General features: G+C 44.8%; 1 protein-coding gene across 2 annotated transcripts in view; it reads right to left on the bottom strand.

The window, feature by feature from the left end:
- Positions 1–20,838, bottom strand: part of rab3ip (RAB3A interacting protein (rabin3)) — a 63,070-nt gene extending 42,232 nt beyond the window's left edge. Inside the window, exon 1 of one of the 2 annotated variants that reach the window (XM_063059599.1) lies at positions 20,605–20,838. The gene's annotated coding sequence lies outside the window, so the exon portion shown is untranslated. Of the gene's footprint in view, positions 1–2,108; positions 2,235–20,604 lie in introns of those variants that run through there. The other variant, XM_063059600.1, reaches the window with a different exon arrangement.
- Positions 20,839–21,229: the final 391 nt, after the last annotated feature.

The following is a 21,229-nucleotide window of genomic DNA, read 5'->3' as shown; positions in this document are numbered from 1 at the left end:
CTATACTGTTTTGTGTTCCAAGATCATGTACTACTGCTTCAAAACAACAAATTTCATCTCATGTTAGTAACAAGTCTGATTCTAATCATGGCTGATCTTCCACCTCTGCTCCACTTTCCTGCATTAGTGCATTACCCCTCAATTCATACACCCAAGAATCTTTGGCACAACATAGCCTTTTACAAATTCAGCTTGTGTCAGGCAACATTTCCATAGAATCTCTGGTGTCATGACAGTGACTGAACTGCTAAAATAAAGAACACCCAAAAGGAAAATTTGGCACACAACATGAAAGGTCCAACAAATAAACATTTCATAAATATAATAATTGATATATTATTCACAAATTTGAAAAATTACCATACTTGAAATTAGCTTTAATGAACACGGACAATTTGTTGAAGAGGAACTATATGTTTAGTACACCACTGACATCTCATTTAGACCTAATGCAACAAAGCATAAGTCACAGGACATGCTACACAACGTGACTAATTTGTAAATCCTTAATGCAATTTGTAAGTTCTTCCACTGGAAAAAGCCACAGACCCTGATAACAGTCACAGGACACGCTACACAATGTGACTAATTTGTAAATCCTTAATGCAATTTGTAAGTTCTTCCACTGGAAAAAGCTACAGACCCTGAAGTTTATGAAGGCTACATTGACATTGACATCATAAGTTGCACCCAGCACTAAGTCAATCCTAAAACAGTTCAATGGTGGGATCGTGAAGAATGCTGCACACCCTGCAAAAAGCAAAATATCTAAAACAACACTCAACAGGTATAACACTAGGGGACCACATAACCATTTAGAAGGGTGTTTCAAAGATTCAAAGTACATTTATTATCAAAGTGTGTATGCAGTATACAACCCTGAGATTTGTCTCCCCCACAGACAGCCATGAAACAAAGGAACACAAGGCAATCCATTCAAAGACCATCAACCACCCTCCCAACCGTGGAAAAAAAAGGGGGAGAAACATATTGAATTGCCCAAATGGCAACAAAAAAATAGTGAAAAAACACAGAATCAAGGAGTTCAGGCATACTCAGTTTAGCTCAGTGCTCATTGCCTGCAGACCACCCCAATTCAAAATAGCAACAGAAACAAAAGGAGCGACCTGAAGCCAGAAACACATCATAATGTGAACTTCAGAGTCCAATCCATAAACTGCGTCGATTATACCTTGCCCAAGACCCAAGCACCATCCTCCAACAGCATTGGGAGGGGTGGGGGGAGAGAACGAGACCATTTGAACACAGGGGCTTCCTTCAGGAGCAGCCACATAATTAAATTCAATTACTGAACTTTTGAAAAAGACCCTTATTTTCAACTATTTAAAGTCTGCTCTCAGGTTATCTCACATTAATTGGGGAATAAACAACAGTTTGCAAAGTGGAGACAACAGATTTCAACAAACTGTTTATGTAGACCATAACTGCAATGATACATCTAATAATATCAAACTCAAAAGGTTTTTTTGATAAACTTTTGTTAATGAACTAAAATTCTCTTTTTCTGCAGTGTCATTTAAATAAACTAAGAGCATAACAGCTTTAAAACATATGTTAGATGACTGTACAAAGTAGCATCTGTGAAACAATTTATCATTGACACTACCTCTACAGTTGAAGAATTGTGACAAAGATACCCATTGAATTTAAATACATTCAGCTTTCTTGAAGATTAGTGTGAACAAGTATGCACTCCAAATACAAAGTACACTCATTACATGGTGTCCTGGTGAGTCACACAGTACAGGAGACTCCAAAGTTCAAGGCCAATCTACACCAAGTTAAAGAATTTCTGCCACAGTTCAATTAATAAAAAGGTGTACACACCCACTGCTAAAGAAAGAATTTGTATTTGCATTCAATGGCCTCATTCTAAATGGCAAATATTTGGTTTTGAATACTCACTCCCATCAACTTCTTGGGCCGATAGGATTAGGCAGAATAACAGCTCAGCCCAGACAAGACGGGCCGATGGGCCTATTTCTGGGTTGTCGTGCTCTATGACACTAAATAGGGCAGAAAGGGATTCATGTAAGGGCAAACCTATGCTGGACTATCATAATTGTGTTAAGTAAACACCATCTCACCTCTTTTCAAAAATAGTCGACTGATAGTCAGAGATATTAAATCCCTCAATCTTTATTGTCAATTTTCAAGTCTCCAGCATTTCTGACACACTCCAGAGTGCCAATGAGACCAGGCAAGTGGGACCTTACCCAAGGTGCTGTGGAACGTCACAAGCTATAAGCAAAGCAAATACAAATCTTGGATCACACTATTGAAAAGATAGCCTTCGGGTTAATTAGCTTTTCCATTTCTCCAAAATTGCTGCTGGATTTTCCCCGATGTTGGAAAAAAAACATTAATTTCATTCATTAATAATTTAGCTTTTGCAGAATAATCATTTAAAAAGAACTACGCATACATGCCAGAGCACCTTACCTCACAATCAACCCAAGATTGGAGGTAAACTTCAATAATATCTTAAGCAAGCCCAACAGATGAAATAGTGGAATATTACAAGAAAACCACTCTGAATCCCCAATCATAAACATCTTTCAAATGAACACATGAAAATGGGAATAGAGAATTCAGCCCCTCAAGCCAGTCCTACCATTCAGTATGACAATGGCTGACCTATGCTGACCTTGGCTTCTCTTCTATGCCTGTTCCCCATAACCCACAATTCTTTATTTTTTCAAATCCAAATATTGGAAGTCTAGATAGAGTGAATGTTTCCTACAGTGGGGGAGGTCTAGGGCCAGAGGCTGTAGTCTCAAAATAGAGGGATGTCCATTTAGAACAGAGATGAAGGAATTTCTTTAGCCAGAGGGTGGTGAATCTGTGGAATTCATTGCCACAGACAGTTGTGGAGACCAAGTTATTGGGTTTATTTAAAACAGAGGTTAATTAGTTCTTGATTAGTAAGAACATCAAAAGTTATGGGGAGAAGGCAGGAGAATAAATCAGGCATGATAGCACGGTAGAGCAAACTCAACGACTCAAACAAGAGGAACTCTGCAGATGCTGGAAATTCAAGCAACACACATCAAAGTTGCTGGTGAATGCAGCAGGCCCGGCAACATCTCTAGGAGGAGGTACAGTCGACATTTCAGGCCGAGAACCTTCGTCAGAACTAACTGAAGGAAGAGTTAGTAAGAGATTTGAAAGCGGGAGGGGGAGGGGGAGATCCAAAATGATAGCAGAAGACAGGAGGGGGAGGGATGGAGCCAAGAGCTGGATAGGTGATTGGCAAAGAGGATACGAGAAGATCATGGGATAGGAGGCCCAGGGAGGGAGGGGGGAACCCAGAGGATGGGCAAGGGGTATAATCAGAGGGGCAGATGGAGAAAAAGGAGAGTGAGAGAAAGAATGTGTGAATAAAAATAAATAACGGATGGGGTACGAGGGGGAGGTGGGGCATTAGCAGAAGTTAGAGAAGTCAATGTCCAACCTGATGGCATGAATATTGACTTCTCTAACCTCCACTATTGCCCCACCTCCCCCTCGTAACCCATCCGTTATTTATTTTTATACACACATTCTTTCTCTCACTCCTTTTTCTCCCTGTCCCTCTGACTATACCCCTTGCCCATCCTCTGGGTTCCCCCCCGCCTTGTCTTTCTCCCTGGACCTCCTGTCCCATGATCCTCTCGTATCCCCTTTGCCAATCACCTGTCCAGCTCTTGGCTCCATCCCTCCCCGTCCTGTCTTCTCCTATCATTTTGGATATCCCCCTACCCCTCCAACTTTCAAATCTCTTACTGGCTCTTCTTTCAGTTAGTCCTGACGAAGGGTCTCAGCCCGAAACGTTGACTGTACCTCTTCCTAGAGATGCTGCCTGGCCTGCTGTGTTCACCAGCAACTTTGATGTGTGTTGCGAGACTCAACGACTTCAGGTTTCACCATGCTTACAGAAATTTTATGTTTTTTTAAAAACTCAGTTTTAAATGACTGGCAAACATGAGGAAATCTGCAGATGCTGGATAACTGCCGACGGGACATCAACCGTCTCGACTTCACCACACCTTGTTCCCATTCCAACCTCACTCCTTCCAAACGCTCTGCTCTATACTCCCTCAGCACTAATCCTAACCTTACCATAAAACCCGCCGATAAGGGGGGTGCTGTTGTAGTCTGGCGTACTGACCGCTACCTTGCCAAGGCACAGTGACAACTCGCGGATACCTCCTCTTATTTACCCCTCGATCATAACCCCACTAAGGAGCACCAGGCCACTGTCTCCCACACCATCACCAGCTTTATCCACTCAGGGGATCTCCCATCCACTGCTACCAACCTTATAGTAGTCTGGCGTACTGACCGCTACCTTGCCAAGGCACAGTGACAACTCGCGGATACCTCCTCTTATTTACCCCTCGATCATAACCCCACTAAGGAGCACCAGGCCACTGTCTCCCACACCATCACCAGCTTTATCCACTCAGGGGATCTCCCATCCACTGCTACCAACCTTATAGTTCCCACACCCTGCACGTCCCGTTTCTACCTCCTATCCAAGATCCACAAACCTGCCTGTCCTGGTAGACCTATTGCCTCAGGTTGCTCCTGCCCCACCGAACTCATTTCTGCATACCTTGACACTGTTTTATCCCCCTTGTTCAATCCCTTCCGACCTATGTTCGTGACACTTCTCACGCTTTGAAATTTTTTGCTGATTTTAAGTTCCCTGGCCCCCACCGCTTTATTTTCACCATGGATGTCCAGTCCCTATATAATTCCATCCCCCACCAGGAAGGTCTCAAAGCTCTCCGTTTCTTTTTGGATTCCAGACCTAACCAGTTCCCCTCTACAACCACTCTGCTCCGTCTAGCGGAATTAGTCTTTACTCTTAATAATTTCTCCTTTGGCTCCTCCCACTTCCTCCAAACTAAAGGTGTAGCTATGGGCACCCGTATGGGTCCTAGCTATGCCTGCCTTTTTGTTGGCTTTGTGGAACAATCCATGTTCCAAGCCTGTACTGGTATCTGTCCGCCACTTTTCCTTCGCAACATCGACGACTGCATTGGCGCTGCTTCCTGCACGCATGCTGAGCTCGTTGACTTCATTAACTTAGCCTCCAACTTTCACCCTGCCCTCAAGTTTACCTGGTCCATTTCCAACACCTCCCTCCCCTTTCTGGATCTTTCTGTCTGTCTCTGGAGACAGCTTATCCACTGATGTCTACTATAAGCCTATGGACTCTCACAGCTATCTGGACTATTGCTCTTCTCACCCTGTCTATTGCAAAAATGCCATCCCCTTCTCGCAATTCCTCCATCTCCGCCACATCTGCTGTCTGGAGGAGGCTTTTCATTCCAGGACGAAGGAGATGTCTTCCGTTTTTAAAGAAAGGGGCTTCCCTTCCTCCACCATCGACTCTGCTCTCAAACGCATCTCTCCCATTTCATGCACATCTGCTCTCACCCCATCGTCCCGCCACCCCACTAGAAATAGGGTTCCCCTTGTCCTCACCTACCACCCCACCAGCCTCTGGGTTCAACATACAATTCTCCGTAACTTCCGCCACCTCCAATAGGATCCTACCACTAAGCACATCTTTCCCTCACCCCACCCCCCCCCCGCTCTCCACAGGGATCGCTCCCTACGCGACTCCCTTGTCCATTCGTTTCCCCCACCGATCTCCCTCCTGGCACTTCTCCTTGTAAGCGGAACAAGTGCTACACATGCCCTTACACGTCCTCCCTCACTACCATTCAGGGCCCCAGACAGTCCTTCCAGGTGAGGCAACACTTCACCTGGGAGTTGGCTGGGGTGATATACTGCGTCCAGTGCTCCCGATGCGGCCTTCTATATATTGGTGAGACCGTTTCGCTGAACACCTACGCTCTGTCCACCAGAGAAAGCAGGATCTCCCAGAGGCCACACATTTTAATTCCACGTCCCATTCCCATTCTGATATGTCTATCCATGGCCTCCTCTACTGTCAAGATGAAGCCACACTCAAGTTGGAGGAACAACACCTTATATTCCATCTGGGTAGCCTCCAACCTGATGGCATGAACATCGACTTCTCTAACTTCCGTTAATGCCCCACCTCCCCCTCGTACCCCATCTGTTATTGCCCATCCTCTGGGCTTCCCCCCCTTTCTTTCTCCCTGGGCCTCCTGTCCCATGATCCTCTCATATCCCTTTTGCCAATCACCTGTCCAGCTCTTGGCTCCATCCCTCCCCCTCCTGTCTTCTCCTATCATTTTGGATCTCTTCCTCCCCTCTCAAATCTCTTACTAGCTCTTCTTTCAGTTAGTCCGGACGAAGGGTCTTGGCCCAAAACATCAACTGTACCTCCTCCTAGAGATGCTGCCTGGCCTGCTGCATTCACCAGCATTTTTTTTTGTGTGTGTTGCTTTAAATGACTGGCCCTTATTCTGTAGCTATGTCCTCATGTTTGTAACTTCCCCAATTTGAATTGAATTTATTTCTTATATCCTTCACATCCTTGAGTAAAAATCTTTGTTTCATCTACATCTCAATGTGTAATTTATAGTAATTTGCAATAAATAGTATGTACAACAGGACAGCCAATATAGCATAGAAATACAATTGTATCAGCGTGAGTTAATCAGTCTGATGGCCTGGTGGAAGAAGCTGTCCCAGCGCCTGTTGGTCCTGGCTTTTATGCTGTGGTACTGTTTTCCGGATGGTAGCAGCTGGAATAGACTGTGGTTGGGGTTACTCAGGTCCCCAGTGATCCTTCGGGCCCTGTTACACACCAGTCTCTGTAAATGTCCTGAATCATGGGAAGTTCAAATCTACAGATATGCTGGGCTGTCCGCACCACTCTCTGCAGAGTCCTGTGACTGAGGGAAGTACAGTTCCCATACCAGGCAGTGATGCAGCCAGTCAGGATGCTCTCAATCGTGCCCCTGTAGAAAGTCCTTAGGATTTGGGGACTCATGTCAAACTTCTTCAACCATCTGAGGTGAAAGAGGCGTGATGTGCATGCCGAGGAACTTAAAGCTGTTCACTCTCTCAAACCCAGATCCATTAATGTCAATAGGGGTTAGCCTGTCTCCATTTCTCCTGTAATCCACAACCAGCTCCTTTGTTTTTGCGACATTCAGGGAGAGCTTGTTTCCTTGACATCACTGTGTCAGGGTGAGAACTTTTTCATTATTATTTGAGACAAGACCAATCATGTTGTGTCATTAGCAGATTGGAGCTGTAGGTGATGACAGTCATAGGTATACAGAGAGTAAAAGAGGGGACTTAGGACACAGCCCTGAGGTACACCAGTGTTGAGGGTCAGAGGGGCAAAGGTGAGGGAGCCCATTCTTACTATCTGCCGGCGATCTGACAGAAAGACCAGGACCAGCTACACAAGGCAGAGTCAAGGCCAAGGTCTCTGAGTTTCCTGTTGAGCCTGGATGAAATTATGGTGTTGAATGCTGAACTGTAGTCCAAGAGCAGCATTCTCACATAAGCATCCTTCTTCTCCAGATGCGCAAGGATGGTGTGTAGAGCTGTGGTTATTGCATCATCTGTCGATCGGTTGTGAGGGTACGCAAATTGTAGGGGGTCCAGTGTGGGTGGTAGCAAGCTACAGACGTAGTCCTTGACCAACCTCTCAAAGCATTTGCTTATTATTGTGGCGAGTGCAACAGGACGCCAGTTATTCAGACACGAACAGCAAAAACAGATCAACATTCATCCCTTTAAGCTCTCTTAGGATCTTATGCAGTTCGAATAAGATCTTCTCTTGCAGCCTCTCTTAATATAGCAACCCCCTCATTCCTGAAATTAACCTGATGAATCTAGTTTAAAATCGCCTTCAAAGCTACCCTAACATTTTCAGAGAGAACTCATGAGGTCAGGCAGCACCAATGGAAATGAATAAGCAGTTGACGTTTCAGGCTGGAGATGAAGGAATCTGATAGGAGCGGAGAATAAATTCTAAGAGAAGATTCCTTCTTCTCCAGCACTTTACCTTTTCCAGCTATCATCTCCCCCCCCCCCCCAGCTGACCTCTTCCATCACCTTCTTGCTTGTACTCCTAATCTCCTCAGCAACTTATTCTGGCATCTTCCCCTTACTTTCCAGTCCTGATGAAGGATCTCAGCCTGAAACCTCGACCGTTAATTCGTTTCCATGGATGCAGCCTGACCAGCTGAGTTTCTCCAACATTTTTGTGGTGCTCTAGACTTCCAGCATTTGAAGGATTTTTTGTGTTCATCATTTTTAGGCAAGGGGTCCAAAACAGCATGGAGTATTCCAGGTGCGGCCTCAACCACCTGTACAACTGCAACAAAAGTTGCCCCATTCTGAAATTCCAGTCCCTTGGCATTTTGGCCTTTGGTGCATTTTAATTCCTTAACTATTTGTTGCTCAACCTGCTAGTTAACTTTTTAAAAAAAGTTTCACTAATGCATCTATTTGAAAGCATGACAAAATATTTAACATCGTATAATGTTGCTATACAACATTCCATTTCACTGAAATGATGTTACTTTTAGAATTCAATAATCAATGTATTGAATCTCATTGTCAGAATTAGGTGAGTTTTTTTAAAACATACAAGGTGACATCATATTAAGAAGGTATTACATAAAATCCATACTGAATTCAAAAACTTAAAGGAAACTTGTAACAAGCACTGCAATACAAGTCGTTTATAAATCCATTCCCAAGTCCCAAAAGAATATGCACACATTCACCTGCAGAGGGGAAAAAAAACTTCTTGGGACACCAAAATACTAGCATGCATTTTAATATCAACCAGGACAATGGTGCCTGTGCAACATTTCAGATGGCATCCTCTTCTTTTCAAGAAGTATAATTATTTATTTTTATTCATTGAGTTACAGTACGGAGTAGACACTTCTGTGCCTTTGAGCCACACCACCCAGCAATACCCCAATTTAATCCTAGTCTAATCATGGGACAACTTACAATGACCAATTAACCTACCAACCAGTACATCTTTCAAGTACGAGTGGAATCCAGAGGATCAAGGAACCCAGCGGTCATGGGAAGAATGCCCGAACCCTTTACAGACAGTAGTGGGAATTGAATCCGGGTCGCTGGTACTGAAAAGCGTTCTGCTAACCATTACACCACCTATATCTGATACTGTACCTTACAACTAGGTCCCACATCATTTATGAAGATTGAACTTAATACTTTGATAAGCTGTTTTGCACAAGTACAAGAAAGGAAAAAAAACTATACCAACAGTAAACATCTGGAAGGATAGCCTTTAGAGTCGTAGAGATATACAGCACAGAAACAGACCCTTCGGCCTATCTAGACCATGCCAAAAAGCCATTTAACCCGCCTACTCCTGACTACCTGCACCAGGACCATGGCTCTCCATATCCCTACTACACATGCACTTACCCAAACTTCTCTTCAACATTGAAATTGAGCTTGTATGCACCACTTGTGCTGGCAGATCATTCCACACTCTCACAACCCTCTTGGCTAAAAGTTTCCCCTCATGTTTCCCCCTTAGACTTCTCACCTTTCACCCTTAACCCATGACCTCTAGTTGTAGTCCCACCCAACCTCAGTGGGAAAAGCCTGCCTGCATTTACCCTATCAAAACCCCTCATAATTTTGTATACCTCTATCAAACCTCCTCTCAATCTTCTACATTCTAAAGAATACAGTCCTAACAGTTTGCTGTTGGACTCCGGCCATATTATTTGCCATGGGAAATCTCGCATGCAATCGTGGTTGTTGTGTACATCCCTCCCTCTGCCAACCCAGCGTCGGCGTGTAACATCATTTACACCATCATAGCCAGATTACAAACCCAGCACCCGAGTGCCCTCATTACCATCTCGGGTGACTTCAACCATGTTACCATGGCTAGAACACTGCCCAACTTCACGGAGTATGTGAGCTGTACAACCAGAGGGGAGAGGACTCTGGATTTGATGTACGCTAACGTTAAGGATGCATACAGCTCCTCTCCCCTCCCCCCACTGGGAAGGTCAGATCACAACATGGTGCATCTAAAACCCTGCTACGTGCCTCTGGTGAAGAGCAAACCTGCAACCTCGAGGACAGTGAGGAAATGGTCGGAGGAGGCTTATGAGGCGCTCCAGGGTTGTTTTGAGGTGACAGACTGGCAGGCACTCTGTGAGCCACAAGGAGAGGATATTGATGGGCTCACAGAGTGCATCACTGATTACAGCAACTTCTGTGTGGACTGCAATGTTCCGACAAGAACTGTTCTTCGTTATTCAAATAACAAGCCATGGGTGACAAAGGACATTAAGGACATCCTGAATGCAAAAAAGAGGGTGTTTAGAGATGGAAATAGGGAGAAGCTGAGGGCACTACAGAGGGACCTGAAAGCCAGGATCAGGGAGGCTAAAGACAGGTACAGGAGGAAGCTTGAGTGGAAACTCCAGCAGAACAACATGAGAGAGGTCTGGAGTGGGATGAGGACCATCACTGGGTTCCGGCAAACTAGCAACAGAGGGGCTGAAGGCAGTGTGGACAGGGCCAACGAACTTAACCTGTTCTTTAACAGATTTGACATTGTGGCCCCTGCCCATCCCCCACGAGTCATCTGTTGTCAGCCCCCAACCAACACATATTCCACTCTCCCTTCCTACCCCTCCTTACAGTCCCCCACCCTGCTCTCATGACTACACCCCTTCCCCACACGAAACCAACATGGTGGGCTTCACAGCTCTACAGGTGAGAAGACAGCTGAAACGTCTCAACCCAAGCAAGGCTGCAGGACTGGCTGGTGTCAGTACCAGGGTGCTCAAAGCCTGTGCCCCTCAGCTTATGTGGAGTACTTCACCATGTCTTCAACCTGAGCCTGAGGTTCTAGAGGATTCCTGTGCTGTGGAAGACATCCTGCCTCGTCCCTATGCCGAAGACGCCGCGCCCCAGCGGCCTCAATGACTACAGACCGGTGGCATTGACCTCCCACATCATGAAGACCCTGGAGACACTTGTTCTGGAGCTGCTCCGGCCTGTGCTCAGGCCACACTTAGATCCCCTCCAGTTCGCCTACCAGCCCCGACTAGGAGTTGAGGATGCCATCATCTACCTGCTGAACCGTGTCTATGCCCACCTGGACAAGCCAGCGAGCACTGTGAGGGTCATGTTTTTTGACTTCTCCAGTGCGCTTAACACCATCCGCCTGCTCTGCTGGGGGAGAAGCTGACAGCAATGCAGGTGGATGCTTCCCTGGTATCATGGATTCTTGATTACCTGACTGGCAGACCACAGTACGTGTGCTTGCAACACTGTGTGTCCGACAGAGTGATCAGCAGCACTGGGGCTCCACAGGGGACTGTCTTGTCTCCCTTTCTCTTCACCATTTACACCTCAGACTTCAATTACTGCACAGAGTTTTGTCATCTTCAGAAGTTTTCTGATGACTCTGCCATAGTTGGATGCATCAGCAAGGGAGATGAGGCTGAGTACAGGGCTACAGTAGGAAACTTTGTCACATGGTGTGAGCAGAATTATCTGCAGCTTAATGTGAAAAAGACTAAGGAGCTGGTGCTAGACCTGAGGAGAGCTAAGGTACAGGTGACCCCTGTTTCCATCTAGGGGTCAGTGTGGACATGGTGGAGGATTACAAATACCTGGGGATACGAATTGACAATAAACTGGACTGGTCAAAGAATACCGAAGCTGTCTACAAGAAGGGTCAGAGCCGTCTCTATTTCCTGAGGAGACTGAAGTCCTTTGACACCTGCCAGACGATGCTGAGGATGTTCTACGAGTCTGTGGTGGCCGGTGCTATCATGTTTGCTGTTGTGTGCTGGGGCAGCAGGCTGAGGGTAGCAGACACCAAAAGAATCAACAAACTCATTCGTAAAGCCAGTGATGTTGTGGGAATGGAACTGGACTCTCTCACGGTGGTGTCTGAAAAGAGGATGCTGTCTAAGTTGCGTGCCATCTTGGTCAATGTCTCCCATCCACTACATAATGTACTGGGTGGGCACAGGAGTACATTCAGCCAGAGACTCATTCCACCGAGATGCAACACAGAGCGTCATAGGAAGTCATTCTTGCCTGTGGCCATCAAACTTTACAACTCCTCCCTTGCAGGGTCAGACACCCTGAGCCAATAGTCTGGTCCTGGACTTATTTCCTGGCATAATTTACATATTACTATTTAACTATTTATGGTTTTATTACTATTTAATTATTTATTGTGCAACTGTAACGAAAACCAATTTCCCCCAGGATCAATAAAGTATGACTACGACTAATCTATTCAATCTTTCCTTATAATTCAGGTCCTCTAGACTCAACATTATTGTACATTTTCCCTGCACTTCTTCAACCTTGTTTACATCTTTCCTATAGGTCGGTGACCAGAACTGCACATATTACTCTCCAAATTAGGCCTCATGAACATCTTACACAACTTTAACATAACATCACATCTTCTGTACTCAATAAACACACATCAAAGTTGCTGGTGAACGCAGCAGGCCAGGCAGCATCTCTAGGAAGAGGTACAGTCGACGTTTCAGGCCGAGACCCTTCGTCAGGACTAACTGAAGGAAGAGTTAGTAAGAGATTTAAAAGTGGGAGGGGGAGATCCAAAAAGATAGGAGAAGACAGGAGGGGGAGGGATGGAGCCAAGAGCTGGACAGGTGATTGGTAAAAGGGATATGAGAGGATCATGGGACACGAGGTCCGGGGAGAAAGAAGGAGGGGGGGAACCCAGAGGATGGGCAAGGGGTATAGTCAGAGGGACAGAGGGAGAAAAAGGAGAGTGAGAGAAAGTATGTGTGTATATAAATAACGGATGGGGTACGAGGGGGCTGCCTTTTTGTTGGCTTTGTGGAACAATCTATGTTCCGTACCTATTCTGGTATCTGTCCCCCACTTTTCCTTCGCTACATCGACGACTGCATTGGCGCTGCTTCCTGCACGCATGCTGAGCTCGTTGACTTCATTAACTTTGCCTCCAACTTTCACCCTGCCCTCAAGTTTACTTGGTCCATTTCTGACACCTCCCTCCCCTTTCTAGATCTTTCTGTCTCTATCTCTGGAGACTTATCTACTGATGTCTACTATAAGCCTACTGACTCTTACAGCTATCTGGACTATTCCTCTTCTCACCCGGTCTCTTGCAAAAATGCCATCCCCTTCTCGCAATTCCTCCGTCTCCGCCGCATCTGCTCTCAGGATGAGGCTTTTCATTCTAGGACGAGGGAGATGTCCTTTTTTAAAGAAAGGGGCTTCCCTTCCTCCACCATCAACTCTGCTCTCAAATGCATCTCCCCCATTTCACGCACATCTGCTCTCACTCCATCCTCCCGCCACCCCACTAGGAACAGGGTTCCCCTGGTCCTCACCTACCACCCCACCAGCCTCCGGGTCCAACATATTATTCTCCGTAACTTCCACCACCTCCAATGGGATCCCACCACTAAGCACAACTTTCCCTCCCATCCCCTGCTTTCCGCAAGGATCGCTCCCTACGCGACTCCCTTGTCCATTCGTCCCCCCCATCCCTCCCCACTGATCTCTCTCATAGCATTTATCCTTGTAAGCGGAACAAGTGCTACACATGCCCTTACACTTCCTCCCTTACCACCATTCAGGGCCCAGACAGTCCTTCCAGGTGAGGCGACACTTCACCTGTGAGTCAGCTGGGGTGATATACTGCGTCCGGTGCTCCCGATGTGGCCTTCTATATATTGGCGAGACCCGACGCAGACTGGGAGATCGTTTTGCTGAACACCTACGCTCTGTCCGCCAGAGAAAGCAGGATCTCCCAGTGGCCACACATTTTATTCCACATCCCATTCCCATTCTGACATGTCTATCCACGGCCTCCTCTACTGTAAAGATGAAGCCACACTCAGGTTGGAGGAACAACACCTTATATTCCGTCTGGGTAGCCTCCAACCTGATGGCATGAACATTGACTTCTCTAACTTCCGCTAATGCCCCACCTCTCCCTCGTACCCCATTCGTTATCTATTTATATACACATATTCTTTCTCTCTCTCTCCTTTTTCTCCCTCTGTCCCTCTGCCTATACCCCTTGCCCATCCTCTGGGTTCCCCCCCGCCCTTTTCCTTCTCCCTGGGCCTCCTGTCCCATGATCCTCTCATATCCCTTTTGCCAATCACCTGTCCAGCTCTTGGCTCCATCCCTCCCCCTCCTGTCTTCTCCTAACATTTTGGATCTGCCCCTCCCACTTTCAAATCTCTTACTAACTCTTCCTTCAGTTAGTCCTGACGAAGGGTCTCGGCCTGAAACGTCGACTGTACCTCTTCTCAGAGATGCTGCTTGGCCTGCTGCGTTCACCAGCAACTTTGATGTATGTTGCTTGAATTTCCAGCATCTGCAGAATTCCTGTTGTCTTAGTCTTCCTCACTGTCCACTACACCCTCAAACTTGGTGTGATCTGCAAATTTACTGATCCAGTTAACCACATGATCATCCAGATCATTAATCTCGATGACAAACAACAGCACCAATCCCTGTGGCACACCACTCGTCACAGGCCTCCAATCTGAGAGGCAACCATCTACTACCACTCTCTTGCTTCTCCCACAAAGCCAACGTCTAATTTATTTATCATCAGCTTCTCTTCTCACCCCCCCACTTTCTTTTTGTATTTGCATAGTCTGTTTACTTTTGTACACTGGTTGTCCACCCTGTTGGGCAGTCTTTCATTGATCCTAGGATGGTTGTTGAATATACTACAAGAAAGTGAATCTCAGGGTTGTATACGGTGCAGATATGTACTTTGATAATAAATTTACTTTGTGAACTCAAATGCAGGATTTCCCACCACTTGACCCTCAAAATTACAAATAGAATTCATGATCACTTGAACCTCGCATTATTTTTAAGGCTGATTTATTACCCATCCCAATCCCATTCTCTTGCCTGCTGCCTGCAACTTTTGATACCTTGACTAATCAAGAACCCTCCACTTTAAATGTACTCAGTGATTTGACCTCCACAGCCACCTGTGGCAAAATTCCACAGATTCCACCCTCAGCTAAAGAAATTACTCCACATACCAGTTCTAAAGGGACATCCTTGTATTCTGAGGTTGTGCCTTCTGGTCCCATCCACATCCATTCTAGAATGCAGCAAGATACAGGGAAATCCTGGAGGAAAACCTGATGCAGTCTGCAGAAGAAATGTCACCTGAGAGAAGATTTGTTTTCCAGCAAGACAATGACCCCAAGCATAAAGCCAAAGCTACACAAGAATGGCTTAAAAACAACAAGGTTCATGTCCTGGAGTGGCCCAGGCAGAGCCCAGACCTCAATCCAATTGAGAATGTGTGGCTGGACTTGAAAGGGGCTGTTTACTCATGCTCCCCATGCGATCTGACAGAGCCCGAGCAGTTTTGTAAAGAAGAATGAGGAAACATTGCAGTGTCCAGATGTGCAAAGCTGAGAGACCTATCCACAAAGACTCAAGGCTGTAATTGCTGCCAAAAGTGCATCTACTAAATAATGACTTGAAGGGGGTAGGTAATTATGCAATCTATTATTGTGTTTAATAATTGTAATAAATTTAGACAAATTTGTAGAAATTTGTTTTCACTTTGACATGAAAGAGTATTTTCTGTTGATCAGTGTTAAAAAAAAAACCAAATTAAATCCACTGTGATTCTATGTTGTAAAACAATAAAACATGAAAACTTCGGGGGGGGGGAGGAAGAAATACTTTTTATAGACACTCGCGGAGGGTATGGAAGCTATGGTATGGGTGCAAGTAGATGGGAGTAAGCAGTTTAAATGGTTCGGCCAAAGGGACTGTTTCTGTACTGTTCCTTTCTTTGATTCTATAACTGGTCCTTCTTTTAAAAAGTTATTGATGGCAGTTGCATTTTGCATCTGCCATCAATTTAAAAAGCTTACTCTTTTAATAAAACAAGTGCAAAAGCTAACAAAAAGAGCAGCAACACTTCACTGAGCTTGCTCCAAAATATCAAAACTAAGTAGTTGTACATGGTCATCAATGGCCATTTCTTAAACTAATGTTTCAAGTTATTATCTCTGCTTTCAACATGTTATCAATGGCAGCTGTCACACAAGCACTGTGCCTTCTTTACTTATTTAAAAGTACATACAAAAGAGAATAAATTATTTAGAGATCAGTACAAACAGCTCACTTACCAAATGCAAAATTAGACCACAAAAATAAACTTGCTTTCCATCTTCAGTTTATACGTATTTGTAAACCATCGCAATGTTGCAGGATTTAGGAACATGTTTATCTTTAAATTTCTAACTAAACAAAAGCTTTGAATATAGAAGTGATGCGCTCTTCTGAATAAACTGTACAGCAGATAGAGTGCTTTCCAAACACAGGTGCAGAACTGTTCACTGTCACCCACCATCCAGGGGTTCTCAACCTTTTTTTTATGCCTTGGACCAATACCATTAAGCAAGAAGCCCATGGGCCCCAGGTTGGGAACCCCAAATATGTCATTTTCACTTTTCAAAAGCAATTCTTGTGGTTTCTTAGTAGAGTGACAAATTAGAATGCTGTAAATATATAAAACATAACACACAATATGTACAACTTATTTTTAAACTATACAAAGGAAACAAATGAGTACCCAGCAATGAGGAGCATCTCTGTTGGGAAACGAACTCAACACTCCGGGCCAAGACCCTTCATCAGGGCAAGGCAGAAGCCAGAAGCCAGTATACAAAAGCGAGTGGGAGGAGCACAAGCTAGCAGGTAATCGGGCCACACACCAACCTCCCCCCTCACCTGAGGTCATTTCACTTCATAGCAGCTGCCTGACCTGCTGAGTTCCTCCAACATTTTGTGTGTGTGTGTGTGTGTGTGTGTGTGTGTGTGTGTGTGTGTGTGTGTGTGTGTGTTGCTCAAGGTTTCTAGCATCTGTAGAATCTCTTCCGTGTATCAGTTGAATACACATTCTCTTTTTTTAAAAAAAAGCTCAATAGTTTAACATCACATTTTGAAGACTTCAAAATATTACAGTACTGGTCAATCTCCACTTATCAATGAAGTAATCTTAAGAATGATAATGATTTTTAGTTTGTTCATGCAAACCCACATCCAGAATTCTCAAGTGGTTACTTAAAACATTAGAAACTGCCAAATCAACTTTTGTTTATTTAAACCAAAGTCCCAACCCACTGAAGCAAAACATAATAAAATCTGTCAAGAATATTATTGGCTGAGTACAAGATTCAAGTGAAATGGCCAGTAACCCACTCAACTGGCATCACATTTACCACCTACATTCATTCTCTGCAATACCAGTTCATGGCTTCTCTGTGCATCATCTACAAAGTGAGATCGATCAGCTGGTTGAGTGCTGTCGCAACAGCACACTCTGTGCACTAACACAAAACACAAACACAACTTTGTGCACTACTTAGTTACATTTTTTTGTATTTCTTATTGTAGCTTATAGTAATTATTTTTATGTATTGCACAGTACTGCTGCCACAAAAGAACAAATTTCACAATGTGTTAGTGATAACAGACCCGATTCAGATTCCAAAAACAACAGGCAGGTGCACATAGGTGTACCATCACCTACAATAATACAACATAGGGGCAGCAGACCCACACAACCAAAGTTACTGCCTCACAGCACCATTGATCCAGGTTCAGTCTTGCCCTCTGATGCTGTTTGTGGAGTTCGCATTTCTTTTTTCACATGGCTGCATAAGTTTCCTTAGATTTACAGAATGTTGGGCTTTGTCGAGAAAACAATATTGCCACTAGTGGAGACAGGTGGAAGAAATGATGAGAACGGTCATAAGGAACGTTAGCAGCAAAATTGAGATCTGATTTGGCTCAGACTTGATGCCGTCTGCCTGCATTTGAGCACCCTCCCTCTCCCTCCCATTGCCAGAGGAAGGTACAGGGACCTTGAGTCTTGGGCAAGGTTTGATTAGTGTGGTTTGCGGATTGGACGTGTTTTTAGAAGTCTCCGTAGTTCATGTGATGTGCGTTTCCGGTTACTCCACTTTTTAATGCTATTTTGTGCAACTCTGATCAGAGCTGACTGGCTCTGACTGCAGGTCACAACGAGCAACAGCATTAAATTGAACTGAACACTCCTAGACAGTTTCAAGGACAATGTAGTCTGATTTTTAATATTCTGTGTGTTATTTGCTCATTTTTTTGCCATTTGCACATTGGGTGTTTGATGTTTTCTTTGAACAGTTTCCATGGTGCCTCTTTGTTTCGTGGCTGTCTCTGGGAAGAAATCTCAGGGCTGTGTACTGCATGCATACTTTGAGAATAAATGTACTTTGAATTTTTAATTTACGGGATGAATACCCTCCTATGAAGAAAGAGAATATTCAAGAATTTCATAATGGCAATCTATTGCCAGTCCTTCGCATTTGGGAAGTTTAAATCCTGGAACTACTATCTCACCAGTGGTGTAGAAGCACCTTCAGTAGTAGTTCAGTGAAATAACCTGCATCCTCAAATAAAAACCTCAATACTATTCTTAAAAATCTAATATTCAATATAACTTAAACTCTTAATTCTAAAGAATACTGAGTTTATGGATAAACATTATGTAAAAGGAAATACACCAATTCTAATTCGATTGTTTGGAATAATAAACCAACTTCAATACACATTGCTCTAAAGATTTCTATTCACTGACGATATCAACCCAAAATGCAAACAACAGACAAAATGCTGGAGGAACTCAATAGATCAGTCAGCATCTACGAAAGGAAATAAACACTCAACAGCTTCTAAAAAAATTGTTCCAATTTAGAATTAACAGGAGGTGGTAACTGGAATGTCAAAGGAATAAAGCCAAAACTGATAAAATATGGCAAAGAAACAGTACATTTACACCATTAAGTGGTATAAAAAGAAACACAGTTGAAATCAGAAAGCTAGGTGGTTAGCTAATGTTAAACACCAGAAATTCTGCAGGTGCTGCAAGTCCAAAGCAACATACACACAATGCTGGAGGAACTCAGCAGGTCAGACAGCATCTATGGAAATGAATAAACAGTTGACGTTTCGGGTCAAAACCATTCTTCAGGACTGAGAAGGAAGGGAAAAGATGCCCGAATAAGTAGAGAAAGGGGAAAAAGGGATAGCTAGAAAGGTGGTAGGTGAAGCCAGGTGGGTAGGAAAGGTCAATGGCCGGAGAGGAAGTAATCTGATAGGAGAGGAGAGTGGACCATAGGAGAAAGAGAAGGAGGAGGGGACCCAGGTGAGGTGGTAGGCAGATGAAAAGAGGTACTTGCATGTGGTAGCGAGTCTGCCTAACTACATGGTCGAAGAGTTGGAGGACAGCGGAGATTGCAGAGGGGGAGCAGTGAGAGTTTCACTGAACTCAGGTCGAAGAGAAGATTTAAACTTCTTCAGAGGGATGCCCACCTGGAAGAAGTTTAAATCTTCTCTTGGACAGGAGTTAAGCAAGTCCCTCTCTCACTCCTCCCCCTGTGATCACTGCTGTTTGTTCAATTCCATAAATGCTGCCTAACCTGCTGAGTTCCTCCGGCATTTTGTGTGGTTAGCTAACGTGTTGCAACTCTCTGGTAGACCTGTTTCCAGCACGTAAAAGGTACAGTGGATGCAGAAACTAGAACTGAAATTAAAAGGCTCATACTGCTTTAATCCAATTGACTACTTCTTTTTGCAAAATGTTGAATCACAAATACAAATAATATCTGCTCGAATATATAGTATAAAATCATTCCCTCCACGGAAGAATTTATATTGTATTTGCAGGGAACAAAATTAAAATCGTCTGACCCATTTGGATAATTCCACAGGTTTAAAAGGAAATCCGATTACTCTAACCCACTTCTTTAAAATACATCTTATTTACGTATGCATTTCCACATGTTGAACCAACTGGGAACTGCGGGATATTTTATTTGTGATTTCTCAGTATCGGGACACACAAGTCGTCTTGTGTGTGTTGGTTTGGATTTCCAGCATCTGCAGACTTTCTCGTGTTTATGATTTGCTGCTGCACTGCGAAGCCTCTTCGAGGGAAACCTACCCTGCAGAAGTTTACATCTTCTCTTTCACGGGAGTTCAGTGAGACCATCTCACCGGGCTCTTCTCTGCCCCCCAACTCTTCGCTTCACCTATCGCCTCCCAGCTAGCCTCTTCCCCCACCACCACCACCACCATCATCCAATTCTGGCATCTTCTTAGTCCTGAGGAAGGGTCTCACGAAACGTCAACTGTTTATTCATTGCCATAGATGCTACCTGACCTGCTGAGTTCCTCCAGCAATTTGCGTGTGTTGCAAGTGAAGTCTATTTCCGCAAAAATCACACTCCAACTGCAGTGAGCAGGTTGACCTAAGCAGCAAGGCCGGGAAACTGGTCCCGGCGAAGGCATCAGCCGGTCCAGGTCTGGCCGTGTGGGGGGGGGGGGTCGCGGCCCACCGTCACGTGACAGCCCGATTCATTCATAAAACCAGAACCCCGCCATTTCCCCCTTCAAATAGAACCAAAGTTGGAGAATAATGGAACGGCCAGCCGTTAAAAGCGTTGGTCACACCGGGAGCCCAGAGAGGGGGCGGACATAAACAGGCCGGTGAGGGCTGGGGAGCCCTCGTACACTTGATATATAAACACCCCGAGTTTTTTATTTCACGTCACGGCCATTTCTCACCTGACACTCAACCAGCTGCGAAAACCTGCCTCTTAACGCGATGGGGAAAGGTAGTCCAAGGTCGCACGCCAACGCTGTGCTATGATGAGTATTTTCCTTCGCTCTCCCTGCCCCGGTCACTTCGGCAGCCTCCTCGCCGACATCCCAACTTTGCTCCGCGTCTCCACCTGCCTTCTCCCCCCGCCTCGTTCCCCCCTCTCGCTCGGCTACCGACACCTCCACCGAGCCACTGCGGCTGCGCGCTGCCGGCAAACGGCTCCTGCGCCTGCGCGTCGACGCTACCGCTTTATCCAGATCGTCTCCTGATAGTTCTGCGCGCAGCGCGTTTACACATCCCAATCAATAGAGACTACGGATTATCCATACAAATACATAGATCTGATGACAACTACGCACCTGCCTTATATTCCAATCTCAACTACGCATTACACGCTGAGTCGATCAAACATGTACGCAGTTGAGTAATGCATTCCATTCTGAGAATACTGAAATATCTTATATTTAACGGATCCTACTTCGTACATCTTAAATTATTTATAATGTTGTCCCTATGTTCCTGTAGGATGTAAACTTGACTGTAATCTACAAACAGAAGATCGAGAAAGCAAGGAAGATGTATTGACAT

The sequence above is a fragment of the Mobula hypostoma genome, chromosome 9 (assembly GCF_963921235.1).
Source record: "Mobula hypostoma chromosome 9, sMobHyp1.1, whole genome shotgun sequence".
NCBI classification, from domain to species: Eukaryota; Metazoa; Chordata; class Chondrichthyes; order Myliobatiformes; family Myliobatidae; genus Mobula; species Mobula hypostoma.
Note: the sequence above shows the minus strand (reverse complement) of the source record. Positions and strands in the feature narration are given on the sequence as shown.